Raw genomic sequence first — 14,698 nt, forward strand, 5'->3', positions numbered from 1 at the left:
CCTTTTTGAAAGAAAAGCTAAGCAGTACGGTCTGAAAATTAACGAACACAAAACAAAATTTATGGAAATGGGAGATACACTAAATGAAGAACAGGTTTTGAAAATTAGAATAGATAACGATAGAAAAGAATATTGTTTCGAGAAAGTAAAAGAATTTGAATACCTAGGGGTCACTGTAACAGAGAAAGGAGATGAAGTTCCAGAAATTGAAAAAAGAATTGCGAAAGGAAGACGAGCAGTTGGAGCATTGAGCATACTTTTAAAAAGTAGTCTTATCTCAAGACCAGCAAAATTGCGGTTATATAGTACGGTGATACAACCTACAGTACTGTATAGTAGTGAATGTTGGGTTCTGAATAAGAGAGAAGAAAATGCATTGGAAAGATGGGAACGGAGTGTGCTGAGAAATATTTTCGGTGGTGTGAAAGTGGGAGAGAACGAATGGAGAAGACGGACGAATGCGGAAGTTCAAGAACTGTTTGGGAAGCCAGTAATCAGCCATATGGTAAAAACTAGAAGACTTCGCTGGCTAGGACATGTGGAAAGGATGTCAGAGGACCGATGGGCGAAGAGTATATTGTTAAGAGGTGAGGGAAGAAGAGGGAGGGGTCGACCGCGGAAAAAGTGGCTGGAAGCAGCCAAAGAGGATCTACAAAGAGCAGGCGTTGTAAACTGGAAGACAGCTGCCCTGGACAGAGTAAAGTGGAGAAAGACAGTTGAAAAATTTCAAGCCATGGGCCCCTGAGGCCTGCAGTGCTATTATATTATTGTGTTTTCAATTTTATCAATCAAAGGCAAAATAAAAATTAAATTTTTTTTTAAATAACGCGGGCACATAAATTTGATACACCCTGTATATTGAGCTGTAAATATTTATTAGAATTTAGTTTGGATGTAAGTGGATTTCTCTTTTAATGAGCTTTCCGATGAACCATTAAAGACTTTTGTGAATAATTAAAGTGAAAAGGACGATGTATTTAGATTTAAAATGGAAATAGATTGTTTATTACGAGAACTATAGAATCCACAGGTAGATGTAATTATCACTTTCTAGAAAAGGTGGTTTAAAAGAAAGTTTGGAATTTTAATATCTTCGTTTCAACCCGAGTAAATATTGAAGGGTTCCCCGAAAGTAATTAGGATGGTCGGAATAATTTTGAAAATGACTGTTTGTTTGTCGAATGGAAAAGATTGTTTCTGATTCTTGGCAAGTTGGAAGGGGAAAAGTGGTTTGAATGATTGAGAGAGTTTGAAAAAGAAGTCATTATGTTTTTGGCATCGCTGAGGAGCAGTTCGACGTTTTCGTGAATAGATAGTTAGCAAGTACCAGTGGTTTGTTTGATAGTGGAGAATAGTGTTGAAAAGTGGAACGAGAGAGAGAGATCAAATTGAGACGAAGTACCTCTTTGATTCTGTATTATTGTGAGAAGGAGAGCAGAGAATTTTTGGAGTTTTGTTTGAATCGAGTACGTGTCAAAAGAGGCCCGGCTTGTTGGAGAATTGGTGCTGGTATGCTGATAGTTTTGAAGCTGGAGAACGGAGAGGGCTTTGATGAGTAGCCTTAACATAGTCAACGAGGGAGAGCTGTTTTGGGTCACGAGAAGACAAAGTGATTGAAGCAAAAGGTCAGTCAATTTATGTGAAAGATATTTTTATGTTCGGAAACTAAAATTTTGAGTAAAAAGCGTAGGAATTAAAATTCCAATATTTCAGAAAGTAGATAGGGAGCATAGCTAATCTTGCGAATACATAATTTGGTTTTGTTTATTTTGTTGTACCAAAGTCATCGGGAACAAACCGATAAATTGTTTTTTTTTTAACTAGAATAAATTTAAATGGTAGAAATTTCATTCGGACATCTGTGTCCACAGGTTTTAGATTTGATAGATTTTTAGAGTATCGATTTGGATAAATAAAAGACAATTTTGTATGTTTATTTAATATTTTGCTTTATTTCTTTTCCCTATTTTATCCCGATTAGGATCAACTAAGAGATACTGAACCCACGAGAGAAGATAAGTATAACGTGAGATAATTTAGATTTTTTTTTAATAGTATAAAAAGGCACCCTGAGATTTTTTATTCATTTTTTATGTATGATTTGCGACAATTAAATAGTTAATCAAATAAATAATAATTAATATAAAACTAATAAGAAGCAGATCATAACAATACATATGAATTGTTTAAATAAAAAAACGATTTTAACGGAAAATTCTTAAATTTTTTTTATAATGAAGAAACTTGAAACTTTTACAGATTGTAGCTAATTATATGAACTATACATAATTTCACTCTTTACGTTAATTGTTTACGTTATGCTTTATAAATAAACAATAAAGTTTCAAATTTTTTGCCGATTCCGACTACTTTTCATGTTCGTACATCATGTTTTATACATATTTTAATAAACATGACGATATATTTTAATGTTTGAAAAGTGTAAGACTAAAAAGTAAAAAATAAAAAAATATGAAAAAAATCTTTTTTTCTACAAACGTGTTAAAAATGCAACTTTTAGCACTCCATAGGAGCGTTAAAAATGTTACTTTAAAGCACTAGTGCTTTAAAATTTTTAAGGCACTGTAGTTAAAATTGAAATGTCAAATTTTTAAAACAAACGTCAAAATATTTTTTATATTTTATTTATTAACATTAATATTAACAGTACAACTTGCACAATTTGAAAAAGATTTTTTAGAAGGTTTTTTAAAATTTAATTTAAACTGTATTATTGCATTTTTAACACGTTTATAGAAAAAAACTATTAAAATTTGTTAGAATATACAACAATAAAAGTAGATGTTATTCTGTAGTTATTATGATTTACGTATTGTCAGTAGGTATGTATAGGCAGTTTTGATGTAATGGTGGTAATGTCAAGAAAAATATAAAAATGGTATCTCAGTCAAGTTCAATTAAAGGTTTTTGTAGGTATTGTCCTGTAATTGGGAATGAATAAATTATAATTGTTGATACATAAGACGTTTGCAGAAAAAATATTGTATGATATACGTGCTAAAATTACATTTTTAAGGCACTCATGTGAATTTCAGAATTCGCTTCGCTCATTTTGCAAACCTTCACATGCGTGCCTTAAAATTGTATTTTTCTACGGCCGTGCTAAAAGAGCCACTTTCACGCACGCATTTCGTTTCCGAAAAAGGCACTTTCCCGCACGGCGTGCGTGAAACAAATTTTCCCGCAAGGCGTGCGGGAAAGTAAAATACCTTGTAATATGGCATTAAAATATATTCTAATACATGCAATAAACTAATATTTAGATATTACTTACTAATTTATTTCAAATTTATCTTATTGATACCCATTGTAACCCATTATATTGAAAAACTTGGTTTTGACAACCTTGCCAAAGACTTAATTTGTGTATTTTCACTTCTAAATAAAAATTGATATAACTCTATTTTTTGTGTTTTTTTTTCCAAACGTACGGCCGTAGAAAAAATATTGTTCCTAACTCATGAAAGTGTCTTCCCCGCACTCGACTGCTTGCCTGAACTCCGCTATCGCGTCGTTCGGGTCAACGGCAGTCTCGTGCGTGAAAGTATCACTTTCCGCACTAGTTAGGAAAATAATTATTTTAACACTTATACATAAATAACTATTAAGAAACGCTTTTCTTTAGTTACGAGTGACTAAAATTAAACATATTATAAAAAAAATCAACTAAAAAGCAAAAAATTCAAAAGCATTCGTTAAAGAAAAGCGTGGTGCGAAAACTGTTTTTTCGATGAAGTCGCGCCACGCTTTTCTTTGACGAATGTGTAAGATTTTTAAATTTTTTTTTTATCTTTTGCTTTTTTGTTGATTTTTTTATATGTTTAATTTTAGTCACTTGTAACTAAAGAAACGCGCTTCTTAATAGTTATTTATGATATAAGTGTTAAAAGTACATTTTTAAGGCACGCATGTGAAAGTTTGCAGAATGAGAGATAGCGAGTTCTGCAATTCACATGAGTGCCTTAAAAATGTACTTTTTAACACGCATATGATACAATATTTTTTCTAAAAACGTAATTACAGGACAAGATCTACAAAAACTTTTACTTGAACTTGACTGACATTCCATTTTTATATTTTTTTGACATTACATCAAAATTGCCTATACGGTCAATACGAACTGCAGTGCCTTAAAATTTTTAAAGCACTAGTGCTTTAAAATAGCATTTTTAACGCTCGTATGGAGTGCTAAAAATTGTATTTTTAACACGGTTGTAGAAAAAAATATTTTTTTCATATTTCTTTATTTATATCGATGAATGATCCTTATTTTTTAAAATTGTAAATTTAAGATTTTTATAACACTCCACCTCTATAGTTGTAGAACGACTCACTTACTAATCACAAGAAAAATCTCATCCGGATTAACAAAAAAATATAAAGTAATTGTGACAATTTCCAAGAACTTCTTCTTCTCTAGGTACCATCTCCGCTTCGAAGGTTAGCAATCATCAGAGCGATTTTTACTTTTTAGTCGGCGGCTCTAAATAATTCGCTGTTACTTCATCCAAACCATTCCATAAGGTTCTTCAACCACGAGTTACATCTCCTTCCTATGGATCTTTTTCCCTGGATTTTTCCTTGTTTAATGACCTGGAGAATTAGATATTTATCTCTTCTAATCACATGTACCATATATCTCAGTTTTCTTCTCTTAATTTTTAGAAGTACAGAATCCCGAGAATAACGTAGGTTAAAGGGATTCACACCACTGGACTTACTATTTAGAGCAACGGTTCTCAATCTGTGGTACATGTACCACTGGTGGTACATATCACTATTTGAGGTGGTACACAAAACACACAAAAAATTAAAATAGTAGTACTTAGTAAGTCTTGGTAATACAATCTACATATAAAGGTGGTACCAAAAATAATAAAAGAACTGTAGGTGGTACATGACTCAAAAAGTTTGAGAACCGCTGATTTAGAGTATACTTGTAAACGAATTCGTTAGTAGGTATAACATGAATATTCATTAACTTTACAATAATTGTACTTGGATTTTACCAGTGGGTACAATCCCTCTTGTCTTTTAAATTTAACGCGCCCCCTTAAAAATGGGACATTTTTTATGTCTCGTATTTCCGAAACCTCTTGGCCGATTTTAGTGATTTTTTTAATATATTATAGCTTTATTCTTCAAGCCTGTCGATGTAATAATATTATTGCTAAAGAGGTAAATTTCATTGTATACCAGGTGTAACAATTATAGTGTGTTTTTTCCTCAAAGTTTGGAACACCCTGTGGAATATTCTAGCGTACATAAAATATTGACACTAAAACTCTACAACTAGCCATGGCAACTAGCCATGTTATTCATCAATACAGGGTGTTTCTGAATAAATGCGACAAACTTTAAGGGGTAATTCTGCATGAAAAAATAATGACCGTTTACTTTATAGACATGTGTCCGCAAATGCTTCGTTTCCGAGATACGAGATGTTGAATTTTTTCTTACAAACTGACGATTTATTTATTGCTCTAAAACCGGTTGCGATATGCAAACGAAATTTGGTAGGTTTTAAGAGGAAGTTATTGCGCATTTTTTGATATACAACTAAGAATTTTATATTCACCATTGGCGTGCATACGGGATGTATTTAAAATGTTTATAACCGTATGCACGCCAATAGTGAATATAAAAGTCTTAATTGTATGTCAAAAAATGCGCAATAACTACCTCTTAAAATATACCAAATTTCATTTACATATCTCAACCAGTTTTAGAGCAATAAATAAATCGTCAGTTTGTAACAAAAAAATCAACATCCCGTATCTCAGAAACAAAGCATTTGCGGACATATGTTTATAAAGCAAACGGTCATTATTTTTTCATGCAGAATTACTCCTTAAAGCTTGTCGCACTTATTTAGAAACACCCTGTATTGATGAATAACATTGCTAGTTGTTAAAGTACCTAACTTTTTTATTATCTATGAAAATGTTAAGAAAGGTATAATACAGGGTAATTGATTAGTGGGGTAAAGCTCCGCAGATCCGTTATAGTAATAGATAGCGATAAAAGTTAATAACAAAAATTGTAGCAAACTTTGAGCTTCATATTACAAAATAAGTTATAATGTTACAGGGTATTCGATAACATAGTGGCAGACCCAACTAATATTTTTTTAAATGGAACACTCTGTATTTTATTTTATATTCAAAATCTTCTTAACTTCTCCATTACAAAAATATAAAGGTTTGTTATGTTATACAGGGTATTTACAAAGTTATAACCAATTTTATATGAAAATCGTAACAAGTTCAACTCCCTGCATAAATAAAAATAAGTACAATGGCAATGGTTTATTGATGCCACATTTTTTTATTTATTGTCAAAATTTTCATAAATGATTGATATTGCTATTTTTCTTTATATTGAATACAGGGTGAGTCAAAACGCAAGTACATTATTTTCTCAGTAATTTTAAATGGAACACCCTATATTTTATATCACTATCGAAAAGTACCATTACCGTACTTTAATTTGTATACAACTTTCCTTATGTCTAAATTTATTAGTTTTGGAGATATTTTCATTTTTCAATGGACCAGTAGCGTGGCCACCCAGATCACCAGAACTTAATAAACTGGATTGATTTTTTGGGGTTACGTTAAAAATGAAGGTTATAAAATGCCTCCAACAACGAGGGATGTTAGAATTCAAACTGTACTTCGAAGTGTTAATTTACAAATGTTTCGTAGTGCAAGTAACTCATTTAATGACCGTTTTTAGGCATGCATAAATGTGTTAGGAGGTAATTTTGAACACATAATTATTAAATATTTAAAATATTTTAATAAAAGTAGCTTTCAATTTTTTTAAAAATATTTTATTTGGTGTTCATGTTTTTTTGTAAAAATTTTTACTGATAAACTATTTTTCGTTCTTTATTTGTTACATTGTTACATTTACATACAAATGTAGATTTTAATTGTTTTCACAAAATGTTGTGTTTTGTGTTTGTGTTTTTTTTTTGTAAAATTTATAACTAATAAATTATTTTTCTTTCTTTATTTGTTACATTTACATACAAAAGTAGTTTTAATTGTTTCAAAAATGCTGTATGTTGTGATTGTGTGTTTTTGTCTTATACAAAATATATGTAAATGTAAATGTGTCAGGTGCCATAGCTAAATAAATAAGTGTGTTTTTTTGTAAAATTTATTACTAATAAATTATTTTCCTTTCTTTATTTGCTACATTGTTACATTTATTACCGAATTGATAATCAGTAATAGTAATTTGTCAGTTTTAGACAATTCAGTCATGGTTTACTTAAAATTTGGAAATATTTAGACCCCTAATTAATAAATAATGTGCTCTGAAAAATGAAAATATCTCGAAAACTAATAAATTTAGACATAGAGAATTATAAAAAATTAAAGTACGGTAATAGTACTTTTCGATAGTGATATAAAATACAGGGTGTTCCATTTAAAATTATTGAGAAAATAATGTAGTTGCGTTTTGACTCACCCTGTATTCAATATAAAGAAAATTAGCAATATCAACCATTCTTAAAAAATTTTATAGTCAACAAAAAATATGGCACCAATAAACCATTCCTGCTGTGCTAATTTTTATTTATACAGGATGTTGCACTTGTTGCGATTTTTATATAAAATTGGTTATAATTTTGTACATACCCTGTATAAAATAACAAATCTTTATATTTTTGTGATGGGACAGTTAAGAAGATTTCGAATATAAAATAAAATACAGGGTGTTACATTAAAAAAACATAAGTTTGGTCTGCCACTAGGTTATCGAACACCCTGTAACATTCTATCTAATTTTGTAATATGAATCTCAAAGTTGTCTACAACTTTTGTTATAAACTTTTATTGCTATCTATTACTATAGCGGATCTATTGAGCTTTACACCACTAATCAATCACCCTGTATCTGTATACTAAAAAAAAACAATAAAATCGGACAACAGGTTTAGGAAATACGAGACATCAAAAATGTTCTCTTTTTAAGGTGGTGCGTTAATTTTGATGCTTAGTGTAGATTGCAAATTACTTTTAAATAAAAGAGTATTTGGCGGAAGATTTTTCTGAAGTGGATGTTACATAATTTTCACTCCTGACCTGCACACTCGTATAAGTTACAATGTAATCAAAACTAATTTTGCTTTTAAAGTCCTAACAATTTCGTTGTAAGGAAAGTATATCCCTGTTAGGTGTAGCAATTTGTTGGTAAATTTAAAGTAAATTAAAGGATAAAGGAAGTATGAGCTTCCTGTCTTAAAGTTGTGACCCAAGACGCACATAAGTCCTCAGATCTTAATAAACTCCTAAAATTTTACGCCGAGTCGTCAACTTTTATTTATTTCTCTCCATTAAACGTCGCAATTGAAGAAAGAGACGTTTTGTTCCTCAATAAAACAAAATTTCGTAACTCCCATTGTGTTCCGGGTCGCTTTAATCCCATTTAACACGTTCCCAAAGGCGCGAGCTGCGGTCTGGACGGGTCCGGAGCCCCGAAGCCCCATCTGCGTAATCTTATTTATACGACCGCCGCCGAAACCGCCCACCCGAATTGTTTGGCTAAAGGGCGGCTGCCGCCCCTGAAGGATATGCTACTGCCGCCCAAAGCTGTCTCTGACAACAAGCACTTCAGACAAAACAGTGCCGGTACATACACAAAGATGCATCTGGACCGTGGTCATTTAAGATTAAAAATTGAAAACGCTGTCTCCCTCCTGACTAATAGGGAATTTCCTAAATGAGTACTTTAGATGCTTTTAACTAAAGTGTATCTACTTAAATGAGGCTTTAATTTTACAAGAATAAAAAACCGCTAAACGCCGTAAAAATGAGTGGCGCATACAATATTCCAGCTACAAAAGATCTGATATGAATATCACGTGGCGTTATTTTTGATGAAAAATAAAATTCTAGTTTTATTTTGAAAGATTTTTCCATAAGATATGCTAAATTTGAAGTCAAACGCGCCGCAAAAGAGTAACTTTGATACAGTTTGCATTTTGAGGCTCTTTTGTGGCACGTTTTACTTCGAATTTAGCAAATATTTTTCGCGCCACATACATTTTCGCGCCACGTAATATAGACCAGAGCGGATCTGTTTTGAGGTGGATGTGAGAGGTGGCATTCGGATTTTTGCAGATAAAGTTAGGTGACAACTTCAATAATTATAATTGACTTATGCTCCTTCTCAAATATGCCCGGAACATTAATAAAAAAAAATTAAATATTTAAAAATTTCGAAAATATCGATTTTTCGAAATCGACTTTCATTACTTATAACTTTAAAACGATTCATTTGTGAACAAAATCGTAGGGAAAGAAAATAAAGATAATTGTATTTTGTATAATATACGACTGGTTTAAAATATCTTAAATTATTACCCTTTCTGCAAAATAGCAACAAATAGAAAATAAGGGGGCAAAAAAGACTGTTTTATTCAATATTTTTCAACCACTTTGGTCGCACTTAAAACCTTCATAGTTCGCTTAAAAAAGTCTTAGAACATACTTAAACCGTCCACCAAATTTCATTAAAATCGACTTCAACCTAAAATTCCTCGACTAAAATTTCACCAAAACTTTTTACCTTAGCATTGGAAAATGTATTCAAACAGCTCGACTGGGAGGAAAAAGGTCTAAACATTGATGGTGTACGTTTGAGTCATTTGAGGTTTGCGGACGACATAGTATTATTCAGTACAGATATCAAGGAACTGGAGCAAATGATGAAGGAACTAAACCAGCAGTCAAATAAAATAGGTCTCAAAATGAATCTTCAGAAAACAAAAATAATGAGTAATGTACAAACTAATCTTGTTATTGACAACGTCAGTCTTGAAAATGTAGACCACTATATATATCTTGGACATACCATTAAAATCGGCAAAGAAAATCAAATAGTCGAAATAAAAAGACGCATACAATTGCCTTGGGTAGCTTTCGGCAAGTTAATCTTTATCTTGAAGAATAGAGATATATCAATGTGTCTAAAACGTAGAGTTTATGACAAATGTATCTTGCCTGTAACTACATATGGACTGGAGACCATGGCCTTTACAAATAAAACCTTAGAGCAGCTCAGTACAACTCAAAGAGCGATGGAGAGGGCCATGCTAGGGATTAGTTTGAGAGACAAAATTCGAAATATCGACATTCGTGAAAGAACAAAGATTGCTGATGTCGCAGAAGGTATAGCAAGGCTCAAGTGGCAATGGGTCGGACATGTTGCCCGAGATAATCCCGAAAAATGGACACAGAGACTAACAAACTGGAGACCAAGAGAGAATAGGCGAGGAGTAGGCAGACCGCAGAAGAGGTGGGCAGATGATATCAAACAAGTCGCGGGCAAACATTTAATGAGAATTGCCAAGAGTAGAAATCGATGGAAGCAAATGGAAGAGGCCTATGTCCAGCAGTGGACGAACACAGGCTGAAGAAGAAGAAGAAGAAACAAATATATTGTTCTTTAACGTTGTAACTAAAACAAACTAATTTTATCCAATAGTTTATTCTCAACTATTTATTTGACATTTTGGACATGTTAAATTGTATATATTTTGATTGGATATCTTTATCAGAGTTCAGTTAATTACTTGAAATAAATTTATTTTTTTATTTCTAATATGATGTTTCTTGCTAATTAATGCGTCAACTTCTAACGATCCTTGGCATGAAAAGCATTAAAAATTTATAATTGCTTAGAAAATTTTTAAGTGTTATTACACCATTTATAGGGCGTAAAAATATTAGTAGATACCTATGGTAAATTAAAAATCACACACACCGAATATGTGAACATCATTCGTGAACTGACGCAAGGCTGTATTTTTTCTCCTCTAATCTAAAATCTCTATTCTGAAAGAATATTTATCGAAATTTTTCACTAAAATGAAAAAGGTACTCAGCGAAACAGCTACCGGCTAAACAACATCAGTTATACGGATAGTATTTGCGGACGACCTAGAAGACCTACAACTCCTTATGAACACAATCACATATTTCAGTCAACCATATACACTCAATATAAACGTAAAGAAGACAAAGTTTATGATCATTAGTGATTAGCAAGAAAAAGATAACAGAAGGTCAACTCTACTTGAAGCAAACCCCTGTGGAAAGAGTGACGCACTACAACTACCTCGGGACAATAAAAGATGAAGAATTGACCAACTACCAAGAGATAAGAGCGTGCTTTGGAAAAGCTAGATCTACCCTCAACCGGATGGGATTCTTCTTTAAGAGCCACGACCAATCCTTTAGTATAAAAGTAAGAGTGCTGCGATGTTCTGTCCTTTTTTCTGGTGTTGAATCGTGGACCTTGAACGAAGATATGTGCAGAAAATTAGAAGCATTTAAGATGTGGATATATAGGAGAATATATACTTAAAATTCCGTGGACTGACCGAGTGACCAATGAGAAGGTCCTCAGAAGAATTAACAAGAACCGAGAGGTATTGATCACCATCAAATCTCCAAAGTTACAATACTTAGGACGTATGCGAAATGAATCCAGATATGCCTTCCTACAACACATACTACAAGGAAAATATTTGGAAAGCGAGGTCCAGGAAGAAGAAGAACATCCTGGTTAAAGAACCTCAGAACCTGGTTCAACACAGCATCAAATCTGCTCAGCTTTTCCGCTGTGCTACAGATAAGATAAATTTTCATTCGTCACGGATATACACATGGCACATTAAGAAGAAAAATGTTAAAAGATAACTAAAAATAACGGTTATTACAATATCAACGAAAAAAATAATAATACGCGGACTATTGATTCATTTCCTCCAAAATCATTTGAAATTTAAAATTTTTGCTGCTGTTACTCCGTCCTAATATCAACTAAATGAGATGTTGCCAGGGCCGCCGAGAGGGCGGTACAGCCGGTATATTTTACCGGGGCCCGGCGATGTAAGGGGCCCGGCGTCGACCAGACCAAAGACATAATTTTCCCCGTTTTTTTGCTCTTCACTTTATGTCCATAATGCGTTTAATTAGATAATACTCGGCTATATTTAATATTATGACCTTTAATCGATTTTGTTTAAAAATTTTACAGCAAAAAATCACAGGAGTCAAATACTACAGTGCAGTCAGATAAAAATATGGTATAAATATGGAGATTAAAAATATATCAGGGCTTCTAGAATATTTACAAAAAATCAGAAGAATCTAAATATAATGAACTATTTTAAATGGGAAATAAGCCACAATTTTACCAAAAAAATGAATTTATTAACGTTTCGACGCCCAAGTCAGGTGTCGTTGTCAAAATACAAAATAATACTAAATAAACAAAAATGTTGTTGCTTAGTAAAAAATTCTTCTAATAATTTATTTAATCTGACTCATTTATATCGGCAAGTCAGGCATGTATTATACATTTTAAAGTAGAAGACTTTAAAATGATATTGCCAATATTGATGAGTTGCGTTCCTGGGACGACTTTACTAAAAGAGTTCATTCGATTACATGAAATCAACCCGAACTCAAGAATATCCGCCACAAAAAATCATAGCATGTGATTTGTCTAAAGACAACAAATGCAACGATGGCAGTAAAATTCTCGCGCTAGAGTTTCCATAGTAAATCATGAGGGAAAACCAGGAAAAAACCTCGTGATACTACTTATACTTTGTTGTCTTTTTAAAGACAAAAGACAGATCACATGCTATGATTTTTTGTGGCGGATATTCTTGAGTTCGGGTTGATTTCATGTAATCGAATGAACTATCTTTTAGTAAAGTCGTCCCAGGAACGCAACTCATCAATATTGGCAATATCATTTTAAAGTCTTCTACTTTAAAATGTATAATACATGCCTGAATTGTCGATATAAATGAGTCAGATTAAATAAATTATTAGAAGAATTTTTTACTAAGCAACAACATTTTGTTTATTTAGTATTATTTTGTATTTTGACAACGACACCCGACTTGGGCGTCGAAACGTTAATAAATTCATATTTTGGTAAAATTGTGGCTTATTTCCCATTTAAAATATTTCATTATAAAAATGACACAAGGAAATAGCTTCAGAACAACATTAAGAATCTAAATTAGTTACCAGCAATTATGGAATAAATCCAGAATTTACCTCAAATAAAGAAAAACGGCGCAAAAAGCCTATGAGATTTTTTGATAATTTGTCTGGGCCTAGTTATGGGTCTGGATCCCGCGTATGAAAAAAAGTTGATTAATAGCAAGCTGATAATTTGTTAATAGCTTAAGGGTGTCTAGTCGAATAAACTTTGATATATGGGAACACTGGAACAGGGGCAGTTTTAATTGTGGAACAGGTTAAAAATTTGGAACGGTCACACCACGAAAACGGCATATTTATTTTGTCCGACAGAACACACTTAAACTCTGCGAACAGACATTAAACTCTCATGCAAAAATCAGACTAATGTAAAGACTGAAATAGTTTCGTACACACTTATGACAACAGGTAAAAGGGGGAGAAGTGTACTTTTGAAGTGTGTAAAATTAATAACCATGGGTTTTTCCAACCAATAAAAAACTACATAAGAAACAGAAGTATTTCATATCATAAATGGAACCCATCTCTCTTCATAGTGGTATTTTGACCCTTTTGACCATAGCTCCGAAGATGGCTTTATAAGCCGAAAGCGCTCAGCTAAGAATTATTAATTTTAAACACTTCAAAAGTACACTTCTCCCCCTTTTACCTGTTAAAAATCAGACTGCTATTTATCACCTGTCATAATTCCTGTCATTTGACATATTCTACATGTTCCACTTATTAAAACGCCCATTTGGTGATAAATAGCAGTCTGATTTTTGCATGAGGGTTTAATCTCTGTTCGGAGAGTTTAAGTCTGTTCTGTCGGACAAAATAACTAGCCCGTTTTCGAGGTGTGACCGTTCCAAATTTTTAACCTGTTCCATAATTAAAACTGCCCCTGTTCCAGTGTTCCCATATATCAAAGTTTTTCCGACTAGACACCCTTAAGCTATTAACAAATTTTCAGCTTGCTATAAATCAACTTTTTTTTCATACGCGGGATCCAGACCTATTAGTAGTGATGCGACTAAAAATTTTGAGCCCGACGCAATATTTCGCTGGGAAATATTTTTTAATGTTGTCATAATATAATAAGCAATAACCAGAAGATTTAATGCGGAAAATAAAATTCATGCGCTATTTAATATTTTGTGGATATTCCGAGATAAAGATGACGACAATATTAAGAAAAAAAATTGATATAATATGTATTGCGCGAGTTTCATAAAGAAGACATCAGTGAAGAATTGATAGATGAAATTTTTCATTTGAAAGTGATATATGTAAAGGATAATATTGGTGAATCTCAATTTTCTCCAATAGATTTGCTTAATAAAATTAAATATCTCAATTTGAATCGTTATTGTGTTAAGAATATTTTGCACATTACCGGTGACAGTCGCAGAAGCAGAAAGATCTTTTAGTTTTCTTTTTCGCATAAAAAATTGTATGAGGTAATAGAATGAAACAGGATCGGTTAGCTGCCTATCAAGTTTGTGAATTGAGAATTATTTGGTAAAATTATGCAATTTTTCGAAAATTAGAGACATTTTTGCCAATTAGAAAATTCGAAAAGCACCTGCTGTATTATAAATATTTTCACTATTATAAATATGTATAATCAAAATTTAATCAAATTTATATTTGAA

This window comes from Diabrotica virgifera, chromosome 7 (genome assembly GCF_917563875.1).
Source record: "Diabrotica virgifera virgifera chromosome 7, PGI_DIABVI_V3a".
NCBI classification, from domain to species: Eukaryota; Metazoa; Arthropoda; class Insecta; order Coleoptera; family Chrysomelidae; genus Diabrotica; species Diabrotica virgifera.